We start from the raw sequence: 24619 nt of genomic DNA, 5'->3' as shown, positions 1-24619 counted from the left end.
CAGTCTGGTAGGCACCAGAAAGTTCTTCATAGACATCAGGCTATCTAATAATCTTAATATAGCATTGATATAGATTTGAATTTAAGTTACTATGTTTTCTGGTAAGAACATGATGGATTCTGCATCCTGTTAATTGCAGCCAGGTGTGAAAATGCTTTTCCACATCTGTTTAGTAGAAATGAAATGACCAGCTATTAGCTCAATATGTAAAATATTTTACTGCTCAAACTGGAAGCCTTGACAAAAGCAAATTGCATGGAAATTCTTTAAAGGGAAATGGTAAGTAAAACGGTGTCCATAGATTATTTTATGCAAAATTAATTTTCTTCTGAGATCCAGCTCATTCTATGGAGTTTAAACATAACTAACTCTTCAGTGCCAGTGTATTTCAAGCTTGGTGAGATTCAGGTTTCTTTGAACTGCAGGGAAACTGATTTGAAAGTTGTGTGAGAGCATCACTGAGGCTGGCACGGGACCTGTTCCAAGTAGATTGTGCCTGAAGGAGTCACAGAGTTTATAGCCATTCTTGGCAGCAACGTAGACATCATCTCCTGGCATCTTTGGACAGCTGCCTAGCTGAGGCACTGATGGCACTTCAGACAAGAGCAGAAACTTGCTGTCTTTTTAATTTCCTACCTTGTCCAATGCCCTTGTATCACACCAGTCTTTCTTTCTCACTATGAGACATTCAGAGGGGACTAACACTGCCTGATACATAAGTCACTGATAACCATGTGCAATATTTTGTCCGGGTCTCTCTGTTAAATCTGGCATGGCACAGTAGCTTAGATTGTGTGTAAATTAATATTTATATACATTGCCCTTACATTTAAGCAAAATTTAGGTTGCTGCAATGTGTTTTTATTATTTCTGGCCCTGGCTTTTGAGACAATGGGAGAGTTCTCAACCATCTTGTCACCTCTGCAATAGTTTTCCATTCCTCTTCTGGGAGATACAGTTGAAAAAGGGGACACCATAATGATTAGTTTAATTGTGTCAGAAGCATCACAATTAGAATAAGGCAAACTATTCACTATGTGACATAAAATTTAAAATGCAAGATTAAAATGTGTACATTTTAAACAATCCAGAAGCATCTGAAACATAGTGACGTGCTCATTTCTATGACAGAGGTTACCTCATCCCTTCTCCAGATGGCTCATAAATTCATTCTCTGGGTTTGAGCTTTTTAAAAAATGAAGTTCTCCACTTCATGCTCTGATTCAATCCACTTAATCATCATCGTTGTCAACAATAACACATGATCTGAGAGCATCTAATCCATTCCAAGTTGTAATAATTGGATCCTTGAAGACTGTCCACAAAATTTAGTTTGGCCTGTTGGAAGAAATGTCCATCCGGGTTCAGTTCCAAGTGGGGAAAAAGACAAAAAAACATGGAGACTACTTGGAAAGATGGTTTAATGGGGGTCAGGATCACATGGTTTGAGTTCCGAACAGAAAAGAGGGAGAGAGGCTGAGTGTGATTTGGTTTTATGCCCTCTCTGAGCTCTGAACTTCCTGGGGCGCAGGAAGAGTACCCTGATTGGTTGTCAGACTCCCAGGGGGTGGGGATCTTGGCTAGCCTTGCTGGCTGATGTAATCTTCCTAGGTGCCATGTGGAGAGTTTCTGTTGCTAGATGGGTCCTATTGTGTTGCAGATGATGGTCCATTGGCAAAGGTGGGGGGGGATTGGGTTTCTGCCTCTGGCCCATTGACAAAGGTAGAGGGGGGGGAGGCAGGAAGGTGGGAGCTGCTTTGTCTTTAAAACATGTTTCTCCATTTCTCATCCAGGGAGATATATTCTGCCTTTTTAATATTTCCTAAAATATTTCATTCTTCTAGGAGAGGGGTGGGTGCTAACTTCCTACAGGATATTAATGTATATTATTCCATAGTCCAGGTTTTCACTATGAGGCCTTGCCCAAAGATATGCCATTTGTAGAGGATGTGGGTTCTCCATTTCTGAGGTTTTTAAGAATAGATGGGACAACTAACTCATTTTCAACTCTGTTAGTATGTTAACCACCCTTCAAGGATAGTTGACTGATTTTTTATGCACATTGCAGAAAGTTGCTGCAGATGATCTTTGTAGTCCCTTCCACCTTCAGCAACACAAAAGGCCATGATGAGTGGGAATTCTGCAAGTTCAGCTTCAATGTATCTGGAAAGCACCCAAGTTGGAAAGAGTGTCTTAGTCAATGGGTGTATATTTGGCTTCTGTTGTATATCTTATTATATTGTCATGTGCTATATGAAACTATGCTTATTCTCAGAATTTATAGGAGGTGTTGCTTTTTCTTTTGGGTGCTTAATGTTGGATCTTTGGTTCTGTTATTCTTTTTTTTTTTTAACAGAACTTAGGAAAACTAGCCTGATCAACTCCTCACTAACTAGTGATTCAGTGATTTATCACTGATCAGTTATAACCTGCTTTGAATTACTTGAATCTTTCTCAGAGATTCCATCTAATCATTTGCTTTTAAATTTCTTCCAACAATTTTGTTGTTATGAGGTACTTCAGTGAGCATGTTTCTTAAGGTTACAACACTGTCTGTAACATAGATTTCCATCAGTCAGTAAATTTGGGGTGGGGAGCAAATGATAAGCAGTGTGTAAGGATGACATCATGCAAATGCTGTGATTTATGATTTTCATCAGACAACAAATAGGCAACTGCACAGCTCGCATTATGAAATCCTAGTGGCTGTACTATAATTTTGGCATTATTTTGGTATGTTGCAGAGGCGGATGTTTTTGAAGCAAAAATACTGAAAGTATAATAAAGAAGAAAATGCTGCTGTTTATTCTCAATTTGCAAATTGCCGGCCTGTGGGATTTACTGCATTAGGCCCATAAACATAGCCATTTTTCAGATACAATACTAATTAGCAAAATATAATTGATTGGAAAACCTCCATCTTCTTTAATGAAAAAGGCCTCAAGGTTATAGTCCTCTAATGAATTCTTCATTAACTATCTTAGGGCATTAATAGAATAGTGTCGCCCTCTAAATCTAACCCACAGGCTCCATGAGTAATGTCATTTTCATGTAATAGAATGGCTGAGGCTTGATTGCTACAGGAGGAATTTCCATTCAATTTCCAATGAATTCAGCATGCCTGAATAATACAGTAGACAGTTGTGTTTGTTCTGAATTTACATTATTAAAGTAAATTAAAAGTTATTATTGATTTTGGATTTTTAGTCAATATCGCTGAAGATAGCCAGAGACTGAAGTCATTTGTGAACTGTATTAGTGCAAGTAATTGACTTACAATAATTCATTTAGTGACCGTGCAAAGTTACAATGAGACACTGGAAAAAGTTACCTGTGATCATTTTCCACACTTATGACTGTTGCAATGTTCCCATGGTCACATGATTTAGATTCAGATGTTTGACAACTGACTCACATTTATGACGGTTCCACCTTCCCGGGTTCATGTTATCAGCTTTTTCAACTTTCTGACAAACAAACTCAATGGGGAAACCAACCGTTAGTATTACTGATTTAACAACTGCAGTGATTCAGTAAACAATGTGCCAAGAAAAACCGTAAAATGGGGCAAAACTCACTTAACAAATTTCTCACTTAGCAACATAAATTTTGTGCTCAATTGTGAATGTAAGTCCATGACTACCTATAGAGTACTGTTCCATGGAGATAGAATCAGTCAGAATCAGAACTGCTTAATTTGGGTTAAAACATGCTTATTTCCTGATCTGGTCAGTATGAGTAGCTGCTGCATATCCCATTTTGAAATATATTGTTCAAATTGAGATGCCCGACATAAATATGAAACTTTTCAATCCATTTTGATGTATTGAGAAGCATTATATTACGTAGTGCAACTTTAACTTTATTTTTTTTTTAAGATGAGGGTGTGTTAGATTATGGTTTTATATGCTCTGAAGGAAGCAGTATTAAAATTAATTGGGTTGGATTCCAAGTAAATAGGTTTAGAAATGAATTTTTAGTTTTAATCAGTGGCGTGTGTCAATTTTAAATGTGGAAACACTGTTTGCATTAACCTGATCACTTCATACTTCACTGTGTTCTATTTACATTCTATTTTCTTGTCTCTTTTCTTTATTTCTAATGAAATGAAAAGATTATAGAACCTCCATGTTTGGCAATATACTCCTTTTGTCTTTGCTCATATTTACTGAACAAACAAGATGTAAATCAACAATAAAAACCATTTCCATGGAATGAAATACTAGCTCACAATGATCAGGTTCTTTTTTTTTGGTTCATGGTAAGTACGTTTCAGGTATTGTAGCAACTCTGGCCATTTCCTTCAGATAAAACTCTCCTTATAAGCAAATGCTATAAATCACTTGTGGTGATTTATATAAAAAGCCATCATCTGCTCTGCAATAGGCTTGGTTTTAGTTTATTGAACTAAATAGGCAGATTCAAAACCCCTGGAACTTTCTTCTCCTGTTCAGAAATGGCACCAACATCTTGTCTCTATATCACTTGCAACATCTGTAACCCTTGATGGGCATCATCCATGAGTTGGATCCTCATTTGTGCTCAATGGCAGTGATTTTCCAAGACTTCAGACTGAATATTTTCTGAGGTGTACTTGATCTTGGAAACTTTTCTATACCATGTATGTGTTCTACTGCTGAATTGATTCTTTTTTAAAATAAATCTATATTACAAATATTTGGCCAATTTCCTATTGTAGTTAAACCATTTAATTATATTCTTTTAACAAAAGCCACACATTCATTCTGTGATACTCATTGAGAAATTTTGCAATAAGCAATAAGAAATACTGTTCTCTATTTGCTGGAAATGGAAACTACCTCCTCCCCCTCCTCTTGCAATAAATGAATAATCAGACATAATATTAAGCTGTACATTCTCAAGATACATTTGATCAATCTATATCTTTTTAAAAGATTGTATGTTTCATCTTTTCCCCAAAAAATGGAACAAAGTGTTAGACATATATTTCCTTTTTATGCGTATGTGTGTTTATGTGCATACAACTTTTTCTTTCATGACAGAAATCATTTGGATTTTAATGTGTCTTGATTGTGGAATGTAGAATCTGGATTTGAGAATGTCAAGAAGAACGTTGTTCTTTATTTAAGCCATGTCTGAAGAAACATGATAATGCAGGTAGTCCTTGCTTACCGATAGTAATTGGGACAGAGAATTCCATTGCTAAGCGAGGCAGCTGTAAGGTATGAACATGACTGCCAATTTATAATTGAAGCTCCAGAAGTCCCAGCTGCCTCCATTAAGCAAATCCCATCTGCATCACCATTTGCAACCTCCCGCCGGCTTCCCCAATGACTCTGCTAGTCGGAAGCTGGCAGTGAGGGTTGCAAATGTCAATCATATCACTACTGCGATATCATAATTGTAAATTGGTTGCCAAGAGTCTGAATTGTGATTATATGATTACAGGGACATTACAATTGCTATAACTAGGAGGACTCATCATATGTACCCCTTGTTCAGCAACATGGTGGCTTTCAACATTCATGGAATGAGTGGGTATTAAATAAATACTATCTGTAGAATATTGGTGTGGTACAGCAATTTTGTATATGGCAGTTCAGGCTTTGTTCACCAGATTCAAGTTGTTGTTGTTGTTATTCAAATAAATAACTAAAGGAATTGTTTCACTTGTTGTATTCGGAAGATCAACTTCTGACACTGAATTGTCTGACTGTTTTACTGAAAAGTATCAAGCCAAACAACCAAACAAACATACAGTATATATCACAAACAGAATAGAATTGTAGGAATGGAATGGAATGGAATGGAATGGAATGGAATGGAATGGAGTGGAGTGGAGTGGAGTGGAGTGGAGTGGAGTGGAGTGGAATGGAGTGGAAGGGAAGGGAACAATAACTTTATTGTCACTTTGAAGGTACACTAAGCAGCATACATTAAAATGAAATTTTGTTGCATACAGCTCTCAAAGGATCACCAGCTCCAATATACACTACATGAACATAACAAAATAAATAAATAAATACAAAATTATGTATATACCCACATATATTATGTGACACAGAAAAACAACGCGGTCCACTTTGGATGTATACATGTACATGGTGGGAAAACCGAATCTTGTGAGTTGACCAGACGGATGGTCTAGGACACAAAGAGCTTAATTTTACTGAAGGTAGAAATCCAGTGGTACAAACCTGGCCACTTATCCTACTGTGAAATGAGAGAGAAGACATCAGTGCAAAACATAATCATTTAAGACATTGTTAGGAAAAGGAAAAGCTCTGATAAGACCATATTTAATTTGTATTCCCTTAGTTACTATGGCAGCCAGGTTCCCATCAGATGTTATCTACAAATAAGGGTGAGGGGCTAATATTATGGCTGAGTCTGGCTTCATGAAGTCTTGATTGAATGATTGCCCTATGGGGAAAACAAATGGATTACACCCCTGTCAGTGTGCCTGGCCAGACTGTTCGGCTTTATTTCCAAAAGGTCCGAGGGAAACAAAGTGTCCTTTGACCCTGCGAAATTGCCTTTCAGATCGGCAGTGGTGGCAATTACAGATGTCATCTCGGCCTCTTCCCTTCCTTCTCTCCTGAAGTCAAGTTGCAGCCCAGATACCAGTTTCCATCTGGCTCCTCTTTTCATCCTGTTTGATTATACATAATTATGTTCCATTTGACTTTATTATTTAAATTGTTTGAAATTATTTGACTTCATTATGAAATCATATGCCTTTGCTTTCTAATAGGCAGAACTCTACTTGAAATAAATGACAGGTTGCATTATGCAAATCCACCACCTGATTGATGTCATTAACAAAAATAGCAATAATACCATTTCGTGAGAAACACATTTGACTAATAATAGTTATAATTAGTTATAATAATAATTCTAATAAAGCAGATATTCTTTTTATAAAACTCCTCAATTTGAAGTACAACATCTGCTTATTTGGAAGGAAGTTCCATTAAACTCACTGAGGCATAATTCTACATGTATCTGTTATCCTACTATTTTACTATTTGTTTGTTTGTTTGTTTGTTTGTTTGTTTATTTATTTATTTGTCAAACACAACAGTATATATAAGTATAAGCATGAAATAACCATATGAATTGGATACAATCAAAGGGAACATCAGGACAAGAACGGTAGGCATGCTGGTGCTCTTATGCACGCCTCTTACAGACCTCTTAGGAATGGGGTAAGGTCAATAGTAGATAGTCTTTGATTAAAGCTTTGGGGATTTTGGGAAGATACCACAGAGGCTGGCAGTGCATTCCAGGCATTAACAACTCTGTTACTGAAGTCATATTTTCTACAATCAAGATTGAAGCGGTTCACATTAAGTTTAAATCTATTGTGTACTTGTGTATTGTTGCGATTGAAGCTGAAATAATCTTCAACAGGAAGGACATTGTAGCAGATGATTTTATGAATTATACTCAGGTCATGCCAAAGGCAACGGAGTTCTAAATTTTCTAAACCCAGAATTTCAAGTCTGGGTATTTTGTTGTGATCAGAGGAGTGGAGAACTCTTCTTGTAAAATATTTCTGGACACGCTCAATTGTATTAATGTCCGAAATGAGGTGTGGGTTCCAGACAGGCTAGCTGTAATAGAGAATTGGTCTAGCAAATGTTTTGTATGCTCTGGTTAGTAGTGTAATCTTTCTGGAGAAGAAGCTATGCAAGATTAAGTTTACAACTCTTAAAGCCTTTTTGGTGATGTAGTTGCAGTGGGCTTTGGCACTTAGATCGTTTGATATGAAAACTCCAAGGTCTTTGACGGGGTGAGGGTCATCTACAAGGTAATGTCCATCAAGCTTGTATTTAGTATTCTGATTCTTTTTTCCAATGTGTAAGACAGAGCATTTGCTGGTTGAGATTTGGAGTTGCCAAATTTTTGACCATTCCGACACAAAGTCAAGGTCATTTTGAAGGGTAGCCGTATTGTTGGTAGTGTTAAATAGTTTAATATCATCGGCGAAGAGAACACAATTACTTATAATATGGTCACAGAGGTCGTTAATGTATAATATGAAGAGTGTTGGTCCTAGAACGCTGCCTTGGGGGACACCGCTATTGACAGGAGCGGGATTTGATAGGACACTGCCTATTTTGACTACCTGTTGTCTGTTTGACAGGAACGCTGTTATCCAATTATGGAGGGGTCCGGAGATGCCATAGGATTTTACTTTTAGAAGAAGTTTGTCATGTACCACTGAGTCTAAAGCTTTACAGAAGTCTATGTAAATTGCATCTATTGCTTTGCCTTGATCAAGATTTGGAGTCCATATGTTTTTGCAGTGAAGAAGTTGTAAATTACAGGATAATTTTTTTCTGAAACCAAATTGTTTATTAGAGAGTAGGTTGTTTGTTTCAAGGTGGAGGGTGATGGATTGGTTGATGATTGATTTCATTACTTTGCAAGTGACACAGCATAAAGAAATTGGTCTGTAATTTTCAACTAGGCTGGGGTCTCCTTTTTTGAAGACAGGGATGACCGTGGCTAGTGACCATAGTTTGGGAAGGGAGCTGGTCCTGAAAGATTTTTCAAAGATTATGCTTAGGGGTTTTGCTATAACAGTGGAAAGCTTTTTTAAGAAGTATGCACATAGACCATCAGGTCCAATAGATAGAGATGGTTTCAGTCTGCGAAGGGCCTTTTCAACATTATCTTCTGTGAAATCAATTTGTGTTAGATCGTCATACTCATTGTTGGTACGACTGGGGAATATTGGGTATGAGCCATTACTGTTAACAAAGACTGAGCCGAAGAATTTGTTAAAGAGGTTTGCTTTAACTGTTTCATCATTACATTCTTTACCGTTAGATCCTTTTAGGGGTGGGATGGATCTCGAGTCTTTAAGTTTGTTGTTTACAAAATTATAGAAAGCGCGATTGGATTTTGTGCGCAGAAGGTCTTCTTCTTGTTTGATGTGGTAATTAGTGCATTCAGTCTATTTGGTGGCATATATTTTTGTAGCGGTTTTTAAAGTTGGCTACATAGCCAGTTTTGTTTTTTTGCCAGAAAGATTTTTTTTTGGATTGGAGCTTTTTTATTGAAATGGGTAATTTGTTTTTCCTGATTTTGGTGGTGGCTTGTGGTACGTATAATTTAATGACTCTATTGACTTCAAGTAGGAAAACGCTATAGTGGTCTTCAGAGTGATACAGTTAGAGAATAGAATTTGCCAGTCAAGAGATGAGAGGTCGGTGTCTATAAGATCATAGTTGGCTTTTTTGAAATTGTAGTTTGCTAAACCATTATTATGGAGATTATTGTAAGGGCGTATATTGAGACAAAAGTCTATCATGCTGTGGTCACTGTTGGAAAAGGGTCACTGTTGGAAAAGAGGAATTATTGAGTCTGTCATTTGCACCTCTATAACTGTCTGGTTCGGTTCTGCAACCCAACAAGAAAAATACAGACTTCAGAGGATAATTAGAACTGCAGAAAAAATAATTGCTACCAACCTGCCTTCCATTGAGGACCTGTATACTGCACGAATCAAGAAGAGGGCCGTGAAAATATTTACAGACCCCTTGCATCCTGGACATAAACTGTTTCAACTACTACCCTCAAAACGACGCTATAGAGCACTGCACACCAGAACAACTAGATACAAGAACAGTTTTTTCCCGAAGGCCATCATTCTGCTAAACAAATAATTCCATCAACACTGTCAAACTATTTACTGAATCTGCACTACTATTAATCGTCTCATAGTTCCCATCACCAATCTCTTTCCACTTATGACTGTATGACTATAACTTGTTGCTGGCAATCCTTATGATTTATATTGATATATTGACCATCAATTGTGTTGTAAATGTTGTACTTTGATGAACGTATCTTTTCTTTTATGTACACTGAGAGCATATGCACCAAGACAAATTCCTTGTGTGTCCAATCACACTTGGCCAATAAAAAAAAAATCTATTCTATTCTATTTTATTTGTAGTCCATAAATTGAGTTTGCGTTATTGCAGAAGATTAAGTCAAGGCAGTTGTTGAGTCTTGTATTGTTAGTTACTAGTTGATCAAGACCTAGATTTGTAACAGTATTGTACAGGGTAGTATGGATGGGTTCAGTTGTACATTCGTTTGTTATCCAATTAAGAAGAGGAAGGTTGAGGTCACCCAGGAAGATGAGAGGATAAGGGCAAGAAGCAGCCCATGTTAGTAGTGTGGTTAACATATTCAAATGTGCAATGTTGTAGTCGGGGGCTCTGTAGCATAGCAAGAAGCAAAGTGTGATGTTAAGGGACAGTTCACAGACAATAGTTTCTGGAAGAGTGAGTTTATGGGCAACTTGAATATTTTTTAGATTCAGTGACTTTTTGTAAAAGATAGCCACTCCACCTCCTCTGCGGGTTTTGCGATCGGACTGGAAAACATGATATTCTCTGTCTGAAATGATGGAATCTGGGAGGGATGAGTTCAGCCATGTTTCGCATACAAATATAATGTTGAATATACCAGTATTTAACAAGAGGAGAAATTCAGGCATTTTGTTTACAATTCTTCTTGCATTTATTAGTTTGCATTTAAGTTCTGTAGTGGCTGGTATAGAGGAAATAAGGGCTGTGCATATCTAGTTTTGGATGACGGCTGGTTGAAAGTTCTGTACGATGGATGGTTGGATGTTTTGGGTGATGGGTGGTTGGGTGTTGGGCAATTGATTATAGGTTTTTCTTTTAATGGAGTCAGCACGGTAGTCAATGTATAAGTTGGATTCACCTTTGTCTTGCTGTTGTTTGAGTTCTGTGCGGAGTTCGCGGGAGCGGATCCGTTGCAGAAATGATAGATCAGGCCATGATCGAAGTTTGCTGTGAATGGGGTTGATTCTGGCAATTGAGTTTATAGCATAAATGAAGTTTTGTTTGCTGGTCCCATTTATGCAGATGACTCTACAGAATCTAGGCGCCACTGAGCTATCACTGTTTTTGTATTCTGGTCCATCTCTGGAGACTTCGATTATTTCATCAGGGGAGATGGTGGGTGAATTATAATTTTTAATGATGTTATGAACCTTAGTGATATCTGGTTCACTGGTGTTATCTAATCCAAATAATATAGCATTTTGATGTTTTTGTTCTCTCTCGATGGTATCTTTTACGAGTATGGCTACGTTGTTTGGTTGGTTGGCAGATATTTGTGGTTTAGGTTATAGATTAGGTAGTGTTTGAGTACTTCTGACTACTTCTGTCTGAGCTCATTTTCCTAAACTGGAAGATACCAGTTAAAAATGAGGAGGAAAGGTGTTATTTTTTTTCAAAGTACAGCAACTGAATTTGCTCACAAATCCAATTTTAAAGATGATTAAATGATAAAAGTGAAGTGAAAATGCTCTTTATGCCACCATAAACATCTGGATAGATGTGACTTTTACCAGCCACTCATAGTTTGGCAACAATAATGTTGTCTGAATGCAGGATAAAGGCTTCTTCTGCTTGTTCAAATCACAGAATATAATCATTATTAATAGATTAGTTTAGGGTTAAATTGATAAGCCTTGAGCAGCATTCGGTAGACCCATGTGTAATATCTGCCAAGCAAGCCATAAATTTCTAACTGCTCATGGAAACACGAGAAGAGTCATTTTATATTTAAAATTTGAACCCTCATGAATTAAACTATCAGTTCCTATACCTGCATTCTATTCTTATATAACAACCTAACTGTGCAAAGGTTAAGTACTCGGCTTCCATCAAATGCTTCGCACAGACCAATCAGATAATATTCATAGACTGTCTGTGGTAAGAATGGAATATCGCAGAAGGGATTTACCCATTCTGAAAGAGATTCACTGCCCTCTCTCCTACATTTAAGACTCCAAATTGTATCCCCTGCACATATCACATCACTAATGGTGAATAGCAATAGCACTTAGATTTATATACCTCTTCACAGTGCTTTACAGCCCTCTCTAAGCGGTTTACAGAGTCAGCACATTGCTCCCGACAATCTGGGTCCTCATTTTACCAACCTCGGAAGGATGGAAGGCTGAGTCAACCTTGAGCCTGGTGAGATTCGAACTGCCAAACTGCAGACAGCTGGCAGTTAGCAGAAGTAACCTGCAGTACTGCATACTAACCACTGCACCCCATTCCAAAACTGATAAATTTGGCAATGGGTGCCAAATGGCACAAACTTGCTGAAGTTAATTGTTCCTCTCCCTAGCCTCACGGTTCCCAAATGAGTTGGGATTTTTTAATTTTATTTATTAAAGAAAATACATGACCACCCAACTCAGCCATGATGACTCTGGGAGGCTGGCAGTAATAAAACCCCCAATACTAAACCCAGTAGATCCCTACTCTACTAGTGACAACATTCAAACAAACTACTTGATTGGCTCCATATCAACCTGGGCTCCCCAGACCTACTACATTGGCAAAACCATATCTTCAGGATCTTTGGAAGAGTCGCAAGATGAGGCCCAGTCTTATATCCATGGAGATGATGGCCCACAGGGAAGGAGCCACCACAGAAAAGGCCCTTCCTAGTCCCACTAGATCCATGATGGAGAACCTATGGATTCATGCGAGCCATCACCCCAATTCAGCTCCGCCGCACATGTGTGCACACCTCCCACCGGCCAGATGGTCTTTGGGTCTCTGCCACACATGTGCGGGGGTGGGGCATGTGTGGGGGCCACAGGGGCAAGGTTCATGCGTGGGGGTGGGGTTCATGTGGGTGTGCATGTGTGGGAGTGGGGCGCGTGTGAGGGTGCATGCGTATGCACAGGGGCAAGGCCCATGCCCAGGGGCCACGTGCACATTGTATTTTGGGGGTTCTGGCACATGCACACGCATTTGACCGTGTGTGCACGCGCTTTGGGCACTCGGTTCGGAAAAGGTTAGCCATCACTGCAGTAGATGAATCTCCTTGATAAAGGGGATCTGTAACATACCCTGCCTGTCCAATCTGGTGGGTCAGGTAGATGCAATTAATTCAAATGTATTACGTTAACTTGTAATTCAAATAAGCTAGCCCCAAACCATGAAGGGCTTTAAAAGAATACTATTTGTTACTGCTACCTGTGGATGATAGGAGTTATAATCCAGCTCATTTGTAAGGCAACAATTGTGAAAGTCCATACTTGAAAGCAATTTAAAGGATCCTATAAAAGGGGATAGTTGGGTGGGATTTAGGTTTGGGAATGTGTTCAAATGTAGTTCAAAGTGTTTTCTAGAAGCCCCAGAAAATGCTTGTGTGCCTTTTCAGTTGCTGTGCAGAAGCTTTCTCCCCCCCACCCTCTCTCTCTCTCTGCTGGATGGGCCAGAGGGAGTCAGAAGAGCAAGCAAAACAATGCAGCAGTTTCACATTGCTCTTCAAAGGTAAGGATTGTGCAGTGCAAGAGTGTCTGCAAGGGATGATTTTAAAAAAAACACCCAAAACAAAATCAAGGTGCAGATAAAAAACAGGAAGACTTTTGATCTCACTATCACAGCTTCCATCCTGATGTTTTAATCATCCCGCGGAGACATCCCTGGTACAGTGCTTGAAGCTGTTTTAGATGGGTGATACGTAGTTTTGCAGAGCCCTAGACTGTCTACCTTCACGCAAAATACCCCGTAAGAATAGAGAAAGTGATTTCTTCTGGAAGCAAACTGTTGGTCCATGAGAATATGAGCCATAATGCATAAAGATTCCTAGCTTCTTGCATTGAGTTGGGTGCAACAGATTGACCTGGCTATCCATTCTGGAAAGTGCATCACCTCTCTTGTATATCAGCACACACAATTCCAGTAAAATAGAATAGAATAGAATAGAATAGAATAGAATAGAATAGAATAGAATAGAATAGAATAGAATAGAATAGCAGAGTTGAAAGGGACCTTAGAAGTCTTCTAATCCAACCCCCTGCTTAGGGCAGGAAACCCTATACCATTTCAGACAGATGGTTGTCCAATCTCTTCTTAAAAACTTCCAGTGTTGGAGCATCCACAACTTCTAGAGGCAAGTTGTGGATGCTCCAGCATTAATTGTTGAGACAGAACTAATTAATTGTTTTGTCAGGAAATTTCTCCTTAGTTCTAAGTTGCTTCTCTCCTTGATTCCATCCATTGCTTCTTGTTCTACCCTCAGGTGCTTTGGAGAATAGTTTGACTCCCTCTTCTTTGTGGCAACCCCTGAGATATTGGAACACTGCTATCATGTCTCCCCTAGCCCTTCTTTTCATTAAACTAGGCATACCCAGTTCCTGCAACCGTTCTTTATATGTTTTAGCCTCCAGGCCCCTAATTATCTTTTTAGGCAAATTTTGTTTCCACCTCTCTGTTTCTTCCACAGACAATATTGTGAAGATGATCCAACTGGCAAGGGCCAAGAAACGGAATGGAGGATGAGAACAGCTATGTGTATGTTCATCACAAAGAGTGGTAGGTATTTCTCTAGAGAGTGATTCACCTGTGAGGGAGGGTGGAAGGGAGGAATATACTGTGTAGCACTTTTGTTTGCTTTAAGAAATGTTAGCCTTTCTTTATGACTCATTTGTTCCATTATTTGGAATGCCGGGCACTGATTCTAAAGAGGATTATGGATCAGAATACCACTTGGAAATAGGATGTCTTTGCCAGGGCAGACACATATAAAGATAGAAAGAAAAATGAAATACAAAAATGTCCTCAAACTCCAGCTTCTTTGGAAATAAAAACAAACAAACAATTCAGAAAAATAATTAAAGTAATTATATTTACTAGTATGTAAAAGAAAGGGAAAAACTCAAAAATGTTATATTTTTTCCTACAAGTTGATAAAACCTAACAAATATAGGTCTGCAAAAATTTATCTCATTTAGCAGTAAGCACTGTACTGCAAATATATTTTAAAAAGTAAGATGAATTACTTTTTAATTCAGATGAACAATACAAGAAGGACAATTTTGCATTAGAGATTATTGTTATCAACTGAGTGAACAAGAGTAGGAAGGGTTTTCTTATTATGGGCTGCACATTTTTTCTACCTAATTATTTTTGGCCCCTGAGGACTGCAGAAGGCATGGGGGTGATGTTGTTGCACCAGTACTTTGTATTGTCAGTCCTGAAACTTGGAAGCCATCTTTTACTTTGGATCTTCAGGGCTGCCACATTTAGTGTTGTGGGAAACTGGGAGGGCGGATTGTATGGAGTTGGGGAGATATCTAGCCATAATAACATTCTTTTCTCTGAGAGTCAAGGACATTCAGCCCTGTACCTGGAGTGGTGTGACTGGGAGGCATCTCCAGTTGGGATAGTGCATTGATTGGACCGTGTGATGGACATGTGGGTGCAGGGGAAGGGACTTGTACTTTCTTTTGGGTGGGGAAAACCTGGAAACTTTCAGATTTGGGTTTTCCCAGATGTGCCAATACAACATCTCTGATAAAATGGAACTTTGAGGAAATTCTAGCCTCGGAGTCTTCTTTCGTTGGGGGTGTTACTTGGAACTTTGATGTGTATAGGCATATGTGTTTATTGGTTAATGTTTGTTGTTGTTTTTTGAAAAAGAAAGAATAGTTTTTACATTAACCTTCATTTCATCAGAAAAATGTCCAAATAATTGCAGGTCAATGGTGTTGCAGGGGATGAGGAGTTAAAATTGACAAGAGAGTTGTTGTGGTATCAGCCTTTTGTACATATGTCAATACATATTACAGTGGGAGTCCATGGTGACCCTCCAACCATCAACTTGCTGATTTTGATTCTTCCTTGCAGATGCTGCTTTCAGTGTTGCAAATTCGGTGGACTTCTACAAAATGATTTTATGGGGTTAGGAAATGCAGGTTCTCCAGCCTGTAGCCCACAAATTGCCTACCACTGTTTCTAGAGTTAGCATTGTCAGCCTATAATGAGGTTTGGTCGTAGAAGTGTATCCAGGACTTCTAATATTTCATCCATTCCAATCAAAATCTTCCAAGAGATAGAAGTTAAAAATAATTTTAATGTTTAACTGTAACAACAACATAAATCATTGAAGGCATTGTTAACTATTTGTTGAGTTAGATTCCTAATGCTTCAGAGATTCACTGTTTCATTTCCCTCTTTTCCATTTAATTGGAATATATCTGGACTGCATTTTAATGAAACCCTTGAGTTAATCTCATGAGGAGGAAGAGCTGAAATATCAGAAAATGCCCAGCTTCTTTACTGTTAAAACACCACACATTATTCAGATTAGGGGAAAGGCTTAACTGGTTTGAAACCCTTGAGCTCATTTATGACCTCCAAGGATTAGAACATCACAAAATAAACTTTTCAGTGTTTTAATGAAGTTGCTGATTTTTCAATAGCAATAGCACTTAGACTTATATACTGCTTCACAGTGCTTTATAGCCCTCTCTAAGCGGTTTACAGAGTCAGCAGATTGCCCCCAACAATCTGGGTCCTCATTTTACTGACCTCGGAAGGATGGAAGGTTGAGTCAACCTTGAGCCAATAGTATTATTCAGGGAAGGTTCCTGATTGGGCTTCCTAAACTAACAGCACTTTTTTCCTAGACTCTAGGACAATGTTTTTCAACATTGGCTATTTAAGATGTGTGGGCTTTAACACCCAGAATTCCTCAGCAACATGCCAAATTTGAAAACACTGCACTGCACTAGAAGATAGGAAAAGAAAAATACAGAAGGGAATAGTTTATGCTGAAGCTGATATTGAATTAGGAAGAAAATGTTACCCAGACCAGAAATAGGTAATGTAAACATGTATCAGCTAATCAAATGAACGAGATGTTAATAATAATTGCGAAAACTGAATATATGGTAGCAGAGTCATATGGCTATAATTTTGTGTCAATAAAGTATAATTTCCAAATCACAACACTCCTAATAGTAAGAAGAGTTTTACACACAACCTTGAATTCTTCAGCAGTTCCACAATGCAACTTTCAGAAATGATGGGCTTTTCATTAGATGTTTGAAGTGAGAGGCTAGCAGCATCACAGGGAGACTCTGACTCCGAACCTTAACCTAATAGACGTTAAGTCATGCACTGTATAGAGCGTTCTGGATCCTTCTTTAACCGTTTCTGATTATATATATGTTCTTTCATTTTCCCAAAGTATGGCAGAACATTCCAGGGAAGACCAGAACGATGAATTGTGCTTGACTTCAGGAAAATAGGACAAGCATAGTTCTCCTTCTAATTTCTCTATAAGGTTGGGGAAGGACAGAGTGCACAAGATCCAATGATATGGAGATAACACCAGAGATTGGTTTCAGTAGATTCTGACCAGTTCTGGAGAACCGGTAGTGAAAATTTTAACTAGTTTGAATTACCAGTAGTAAAAATTCTGACTGGCCCCACCCCCATCTATTTTCTGCCTCCCATATCCCAAATGATCAGGAGGAAATGGAGATTTTGCAGTAACCTTCTCCTGGATTGGGGTGGGAATGGAGATTTTACAGTATCCTTCCCCTGCCATGCCTATCAAGCCATACCCACCAGTAGTAAAAAAAATTGAAACCCACCACTGGATACGACCATCTATGTATAGGACCAACATGTGAAGCCCTGGGTGTCAAGACTGAACTGTTTTGCTTCTTTCAAACCTAATGTTTTTCAGCTTGCCAATGAAATGGAGGGAGGGAAACACGGAGAATGTAAGCAGAGATTGTGAGAGCATGGAGCCAGCAAGGTCATTCACTGCAGGCACTTGAGAAAGAAATGGACTGTTCTCATAACAAAAGACCATCTCATAATTGGACAATGTGATCAACCAGGAATGGGGAGAAGGAGAAAATATTGTTTAACAGGGCAAGTATTTGTGCAGGAAGCCAAAGCTGGTTTTGTTTCTTCAGGACCAACATGGTGTATCCAATAAAGTTTTACTTTTTGGAATTCAATTCTCCCGGGGGTGTTTCCTTATTTTGGATTTGCTAATTGGACACTGAGATCTATCTAATGTCAAGTCCTCAGGCATTCAAGCAAATGCATGGAGAGGGATAAGTTCTTCCAAATAAAATGAGATTGTATTGGTGGGGCGATATTAACAACCACAAATTGTACAATTTAAGTTTGATCAAAGAATAAAGCTGAAACATGTTATCCAACCAATTAATTCACTTCTTGTTTTTATCCTTGGATAGGAAAGAATAGTGCTTATTCTTTCAAGGAAGGCTCAAAGGAAGTTGTCTTCATGCCATGTCAGAACCTGTGAAAATCCACTCAACCAGCTCTGCCAATTAAAGGCTGTAGGCCTGACCTTTGCTAGGTATTACTTTCCTAGCTGTTACTAGAAAACCAGGTTCCTGTTGAAGGGAAGATATCTTAGAGCAGCAGCTTTACTGGCTGAGGAATTCTGGGAGTTGAAGTCCACAAGTCTTAAAGTTGCCAAGGTTGGAGACCCCTGTCTTAGGGGCTCAATGAGAGCAGCATGCCACAATTGGTTTAGTAAATCATTAGCTTGTTATAAGATAGCTGAAAATACACTAGTAACTCAGGACTATGAGTGGGGGGCAATCTTTCCTGTCGAGTAGTGTATCAATCCTCATTTTTAAAAGGCCAGTGACAAAATTAAGTCATTCTCATGGATCCCCATGACATAGCCTCAGCAAGTTCATGCTGGCACCTTTGCCTGTCACTCTGTTCTTTATAGTACATCTGCAAAATCAAATATCTCTGAACTTGCACTATTCTGCTCTGTGTCCAGCAACGTTCAGCCAGGCTGATAAAACCCTGTGGTGAATTGTCCCACAAAGAAATATCCCATGGACATTTCTCTCAAACTGGCAGACTTATTCCCCTCCCCCCCCCAAAAAAAGCCAAGTTCAAATGATTTGTAATTAAGGTAAATGCAAACTTCTCTCAGAAGAAGAATGCATAATTTCACAAAAAGGTGAGCCTAGTGCCAACTATAATGAAAGAGATAGATAATACATCTCTCCATAGGAGGAAGACTATGATCAACTGGGCAATGTGTCTGTTCTACTCTCACTTAATGATGGGCAACTTCAAGAGCCCTGTTGGTCCAGTTTAAGTGCTTCCCCCCTCTCCCAACATGGATTCAGAATGGATAGAACTGCAAATGAAAGTCTTCCAGAGGCAACCAAGACATGATTTAGATGACTATAAAGCCCAGCAAGAACCTTTTCTTCTGCACAAATGTCATTTTCTGAACCATCTTCAAAGGCAGCTCCACTAATAAAGCACACTGCAGTAATCTAATGAGGAAGCTAACAACCTCGGTCTGCAGAGGTTGCAGTTTGTGAATCAGTCTAAAAGGTTCATCTGAAAGGCACGCTGTATCATCAAAGCTTCTTAGCCTGCAGATAACAAAATTGGACCCAGAAGAAAACCCATCCCCACCCCAGCTATGAAACTGCTGATTCTGAGATTGGGCAACCGTTCTCTAGAACAAATTGGATAGCTATATTTGATTCTCATGACAGTGGAAGAAGGAGGAGCTGGGGGGAAAAAACCCTAGAAAAATAGAGAAAGATAGAGGACGCAAACATTGGAAAGAAGAAATGATGGTCAGTAATAAAAATAACTCGGTCTTATTGATAGTTGATTGAGTCCTAGGTTATTACAGTCACATAATGTATATTAATTCAGTGTGTATTTTTCTTTCTTCAGTGCTGCACGTGCATTTGTTTATGTATATTCACCAGGAAGTATTTATAATTATTATTTTTTTCCACATCGTGCCATGGGAGGGAAGGAGGAAGATGGTATACTTAAGGTTTGAAATGAGAGCCGCTTGGCTTAGAAAACATTCAGGAGCTAGTTCCAAGGGAACTCTGTCAAGCAAATTAAAAATGGCACAGATGTTTCTTCTTGTGACCAATATTACCTGTCAGAACTTCACCAGTTGCTTGCTTCTGGTTGTTAATGATGATGGTCTCCAGAGAAGGCTCAGGCCTGACTATGAATATTAATGCATTCACAGACCCCAATTATCAGCTGATTTATGGATTGGGGGTGGGTGGGAGGGAGAGAATGCATTATGGAAACAAAGATGCAGGAATGTTAGCTTTTTATTTGAAAAGGCTTTGGGAAATGCTAACTGTACCTTCTACTCCATCTGGCTATTGTGCACATTGGCTACATAAAATCAAATTGGGGGCCCATTTGGATAAGGAAGAGACTCATACATTTGGCTAATGAAGGGCTGAAGTATACAGACCTTATAGATTGGCCACATCTCCCCTTCCCCAACTTTGTGTTTTCTTAACATGGCAGCCTGCTAATTGCAACACCAAGGAATTAACCACAAGGAAGATGGGAGTTAATAGAGATTTGAAGAGTGATTTGTGATTCTGCATCTACCCTTAGGGTTTCATTCCTAGGGACTCCTTTTAATTTTGCATCAGCTGCCAATTTCCATACCTATATCTACAATATGTTTGCTCCAGATTAAACCATAGCTATATAATTATGGAGAGCTGGTTGGTGTGGTGCTTAAGGCACCAAGCTAAACATTTAAGAGAATGTCAGTTCTTGTCATGTCTTAGGCATAAAGCCAGCTTTCATGCCTAAGGAGAAAGAGGGAAGGAGGCAAGGGCAAACCACTTCTGAAAAAAGAAGACTGAAGGGACTAGACCAGGCAGCCACCAGGAGTTTAAAAAAAGAAACTTGAGCTAAAGGTGCAATGATGAGCTAAAGGCTGAGATTTGTGGTTGACAGATTAGAGGGCCCCCAAAGAAACAGGTAAAAGGCGCAGGAAGGGTTATAGAGATGTATTGGATGGTTTTCCTTTTAAATAGATACCATCCTTTCCCCCACAAAAATAGAAAATGATGCTTTTTCTCCAATTAACTGTGTTTGGCTCTATTTTATACTCTTCCATTCATAAGTATTATGTATACAGGAATTCCAAATATAAGCCTACACCGGCAGAAGAGTTTTCCTCATAGTCAGGATTTTTGTTTTGGTGCTGGTTGTTTTGTCTCAACCCAAATATTTTGGACTACAACGCTCAACCATTAGAGCCAATGAAGGGACAAATCAAAATGTCTGAAGGAACAAGACTGCAGCAGTATACAACAGTGATGCAAAACGAATCATAGAACAGGGAGCAGTAAAGGGCAAGAAGAAACCATAGTAGCTGTGTGGTTCAACAGGGCAAATAAAGGAGGGAGCATTAAGACAATTAAATCTAGGGGGTAAAGAATGGCTGTGGTTGCTAAAAGCAGAGTACTGACATCCATCATCCCACAATCCTAGACAAAACACAAACAACCCTTCTGAGCATTTCTACGCATGACAATGATCCAAAACAATTTGCTACCTGGAAATAGAACATAATCTAGAGGAATGTCTGCATGTCGGCAGGTCAGACTTTCAAGGCAGGCAAAGCCTGTTGGTCTGGCTCATACTTTGTTGGGGTTTCACATTTTTCACCTTTAGAACGACACAAAAGTATGCATGCATGTAAGCATCCCTAAATGTTCAGCTTCTTGTCTATGACGGCTGGAGAGAGGGAGCTCCCGAAACCATGTATGCAAACTCAGTAAAAGAGAGGTCATTGATCACGGGAGCAGGTTGACAGGAGTGGAAGGAGTCCATTGCCTCTGGCTCTACTTGCCAGCTGACCCATGAAAAACACTAAGAAGAACAGAAAATGAAGTGTAAGCTACTTTGGGAAGCTACTTGCTACACACACACCCCCAGTGGTGGGTTGCTATCGGTTCACACTGGATTAGGCGAACCGGTAGCAGCAGCAGCGGGAGGCTCCGACCACCTGCCTGGAATGCTTCTGCGCATGCACAGAAGTGCTGTGAGTGTGCATGAGCACACGTGCGCGTATGAGCAAACCGGTAGTGATGGGATTTGGAACCCACCCTTGTTGCATCCCTGCAACAGGGGTAATGTCTGACTTCAGCATTTCAGCAAAGCTGTTTGGGATAGAGTGGTAAAATGTGTGACTCTGCCTTTTAAAAAAAAACAAACCAAAAAACAATTTCTTGACTTTAAAAATTATTTAAAATTCAGGCAAAACTACTTGACAGAGGCAATGTCATAAGCATTTTTATTTTGATGACCAACCTTGATCAGGACAAAGAGAGGCACCACATAAATCAATCTTATTAGACCTAACCATGTGCATATGTAGCTTCTCGTTAACTTTAATCAGCAAAAGCAAGCATAGCCTTCTCAGACATCAGGTATGTTTTGGTCTGCAGGGGAAAAAGAAAAAAGAAAAGAGCAAACACATACTTAAAACCAGCAGTCAGCTCAACACAAATAGGTTCTTGAGACTGGCTTTGAACTCTCCCTTTGTGGGTAAACTATCAATGGTCGGAGCTTATTCTTCTATCAACTCCAACAGTGCTTATTTGCAGGATGATTATTTTACAGTTTTGCGAAATCAAGACTTATTTACATTCACCAACCGCCAATAAGGCTTCAAGAAGAGGCGTCAACCCCATTTATTCCAGGGTGTATTGATTTCCATGATGCTTCTGAAACAGCTGACAAATTTCTGCCTCAGGCACATTTAGAATAAGCCAACAAGCTTAGTGCTGCTGTCTAAGATGTCACGGCTTATATTAAAGAAGAAGAAAGAGAAAGCAACAAATGTTTAACCAGAAATTAAACCCCAACTGAAGCATTTTATAAAGGGCACGACTCTCACCCGTTTTAGAAAAAGACAGTACTGTAAACTGAAGAATGAACGAATTATGTTGGGAAATCAGTCCATTCTCTTTTTAAGCAATGAATTATTGACACCTCCCTTTTTAGCATTGTCCCCCCCCCCTCCTGTAAATATATAATCCACTCCATGGTTCCAATGATGATGCTAGAGATTATGGAGTTAATGGTTTTACAGTTGCGGGGGGGACCATTTACACAAACTTGTGTATACAATAGCATTTAGCTTTCCTCCATTAACCCTCCTTTATAGATGTATTCCTATTATATTATATAAAAACAAACTAACACAAATGTATTCATCACCTCTCTCCCTCTTTGGAAAGGGTGAAGGCAAATATATAGATATATTTAAATCACTATGCTACCATGACCACAAGAATAAACTATAACTTGTTTCTTCTGCCCTGATGTTAAACTTACCATCCATTTATTTTAACAGAAAAGAATAACATTCTTTAAAAGTTAACAATACAAATATCCATGTTCCTGCCTGCCTGGGTTCTTCTTGAGGTAACATGTTTTTCAAAATAATAGGGAAAAAAAGGATATCCATAGCAGTGTTGACCCCATTTCTTTGTGTCTTTTATCTCTCTTTGTCCTCTGGATACTAATTCGGGACACACAGGCTTGTGGTTTCTTTGTTTCTGGTCTCAAATTCCAGCTTTAATGCACTACTGAAGCTCTGGTTAGTTATCCTATAGCAGTGATGGCTAACTTTTTTATCCTTGCATGCCGAAATTGCATGCGTATGCATGACAGCGTGCGTGTGTGTGCCCACACCCATAATACAATGCGTGCATGACACCCCCCTGCGCATGTGCACGCCATCCCCATGCCAGCTCCTCCCGCACCCCTGCATGCGCGCATGATCCTCCTGCGCCCCTCCCTGAAGCCTCCTGGGATCAAAAACAGGGGATGGGGTGCACTGCACCCCCCGTGCTCCTCCCTCCCCCTGAATGCCTACGCTTTTACAGGTGTTATGTCTGCCTTGTATGCAGCTTTATTCCTCTCTAGCATTCACCTCCATTGTTCAGTGATGCATTTCCTGCCTCTCTAGGATTTACCTGGTTTACGCCAATTGCCTGATCTTCGGACCTTTCGCCGTGAGCTGAAAAACGCATTTATTTATTCAAGCGGGACTGGCTTAAAAGTTTTATTAAATTTTATTGGGGTTATTTATGAATTTTAGGGTTTTAAATTGATTGTTTTAAATTTCGGCCATTTATGTAATATGCTTGGTTTTAAGTTTCTGTTTTAATGTGTATATTGTGTGGTTTTATTATTTGGCTGTATACCGCCCTGAGTCCTTCGGGAGAAGGGCGGTATAAAAATCTAATAAAATAAATAAATAAATACCTCTCTCTGCTCCTGTGAGGCACTTCCTATTTCTGTTGGATGTATATACAGCTCAGCTGGGGCGAGGGCTCGCGTGCCTGCAGAGAGGCTTATGTGTGCCACCTGTGGCACGCATGCCATAGGTTTGCCATCACGGTCTTATAGAATGTTTGCTCCTCTGAGTTCACAATTCATATGCACCAATAGCTTCCCTAGAAGACAGTCATGGACCCACAAAAGGTTCTTGAACCCAGAGCTACCTCCAGAACAAAACATATTTAGAGGGATCTAATGAAACATAAATGACTGGTACAAAATTTTTACATGGATGTGTGGCACATTCAGATCAAGAGTAAGGTGTTAATTTGAGAGAAAAATGGCATTTTTACTCATCATGCATTGCATGACACATTTGTGAGTATTGCAGCAAAAATGATCTGTAGTTCCTTGCATTCACCTTGCAGATTGTGATGGGAACAAGGGAATTTGGGAGTAGCAAGATTGCTGTATTTTTATTCCCACACTTGTGTTCTTCAAGTAATGCATTTACACAAAAAGTTTTTTACATTAAGTTTTCTAATTGGATAGCAGGAGTGTAAAGTGTAAATTTACAATAGTTTATCTCTGATTTCAAGGATATGCTAGGATCCGAGAAATTGCAATTATTGTTGAGGAGAATTTCCATGATAAAAATAAATGTATTGCCTAGA

At 39.1% G+C, this 24619-nt stretch overlaps 1 long non-coding RNA gene across 1 annotated transcript in view; it reads left to right on the top strand.

Annotated features, from left to right (window-relative positions):
- The window catches only part of LOC131188509 (uncharacterized), a 79157-nt gene extending 61496 nt beyond the window's left edge, over positions 1–17661 (top strand). The window contains exons 2-3 of the long non-coding RNA XR_009152791.1: positions 14290–14378; positions 17542–17661. This is a non-coding gene — a long non-coding RNA (uncharacterized LOC131188509). The remainder of the gene's footprint in view (positions 1–14289; positions 14379–17541) is intronic.
- Positions 17662–24619: the final 6958 nt, after the last annotated feature.

Source organism: Ahaetulla prasina, chromosome 1 (genome assembly GCF_028640845.1).
Source record: "Ahaetulla prasina isolate Xishuangbanna chromosome 1, ASM2864084v1, whole genome shotgun sequence".
NCBI lineage: Eukaryota > Metazoa > Chordata > Lepidosauria > Squamata > Colubridae > Ahaetulla > Ahaetulla prasina.
This window is presented reverse-complemented; position numbering and strand designations above follow the sequence as displayed.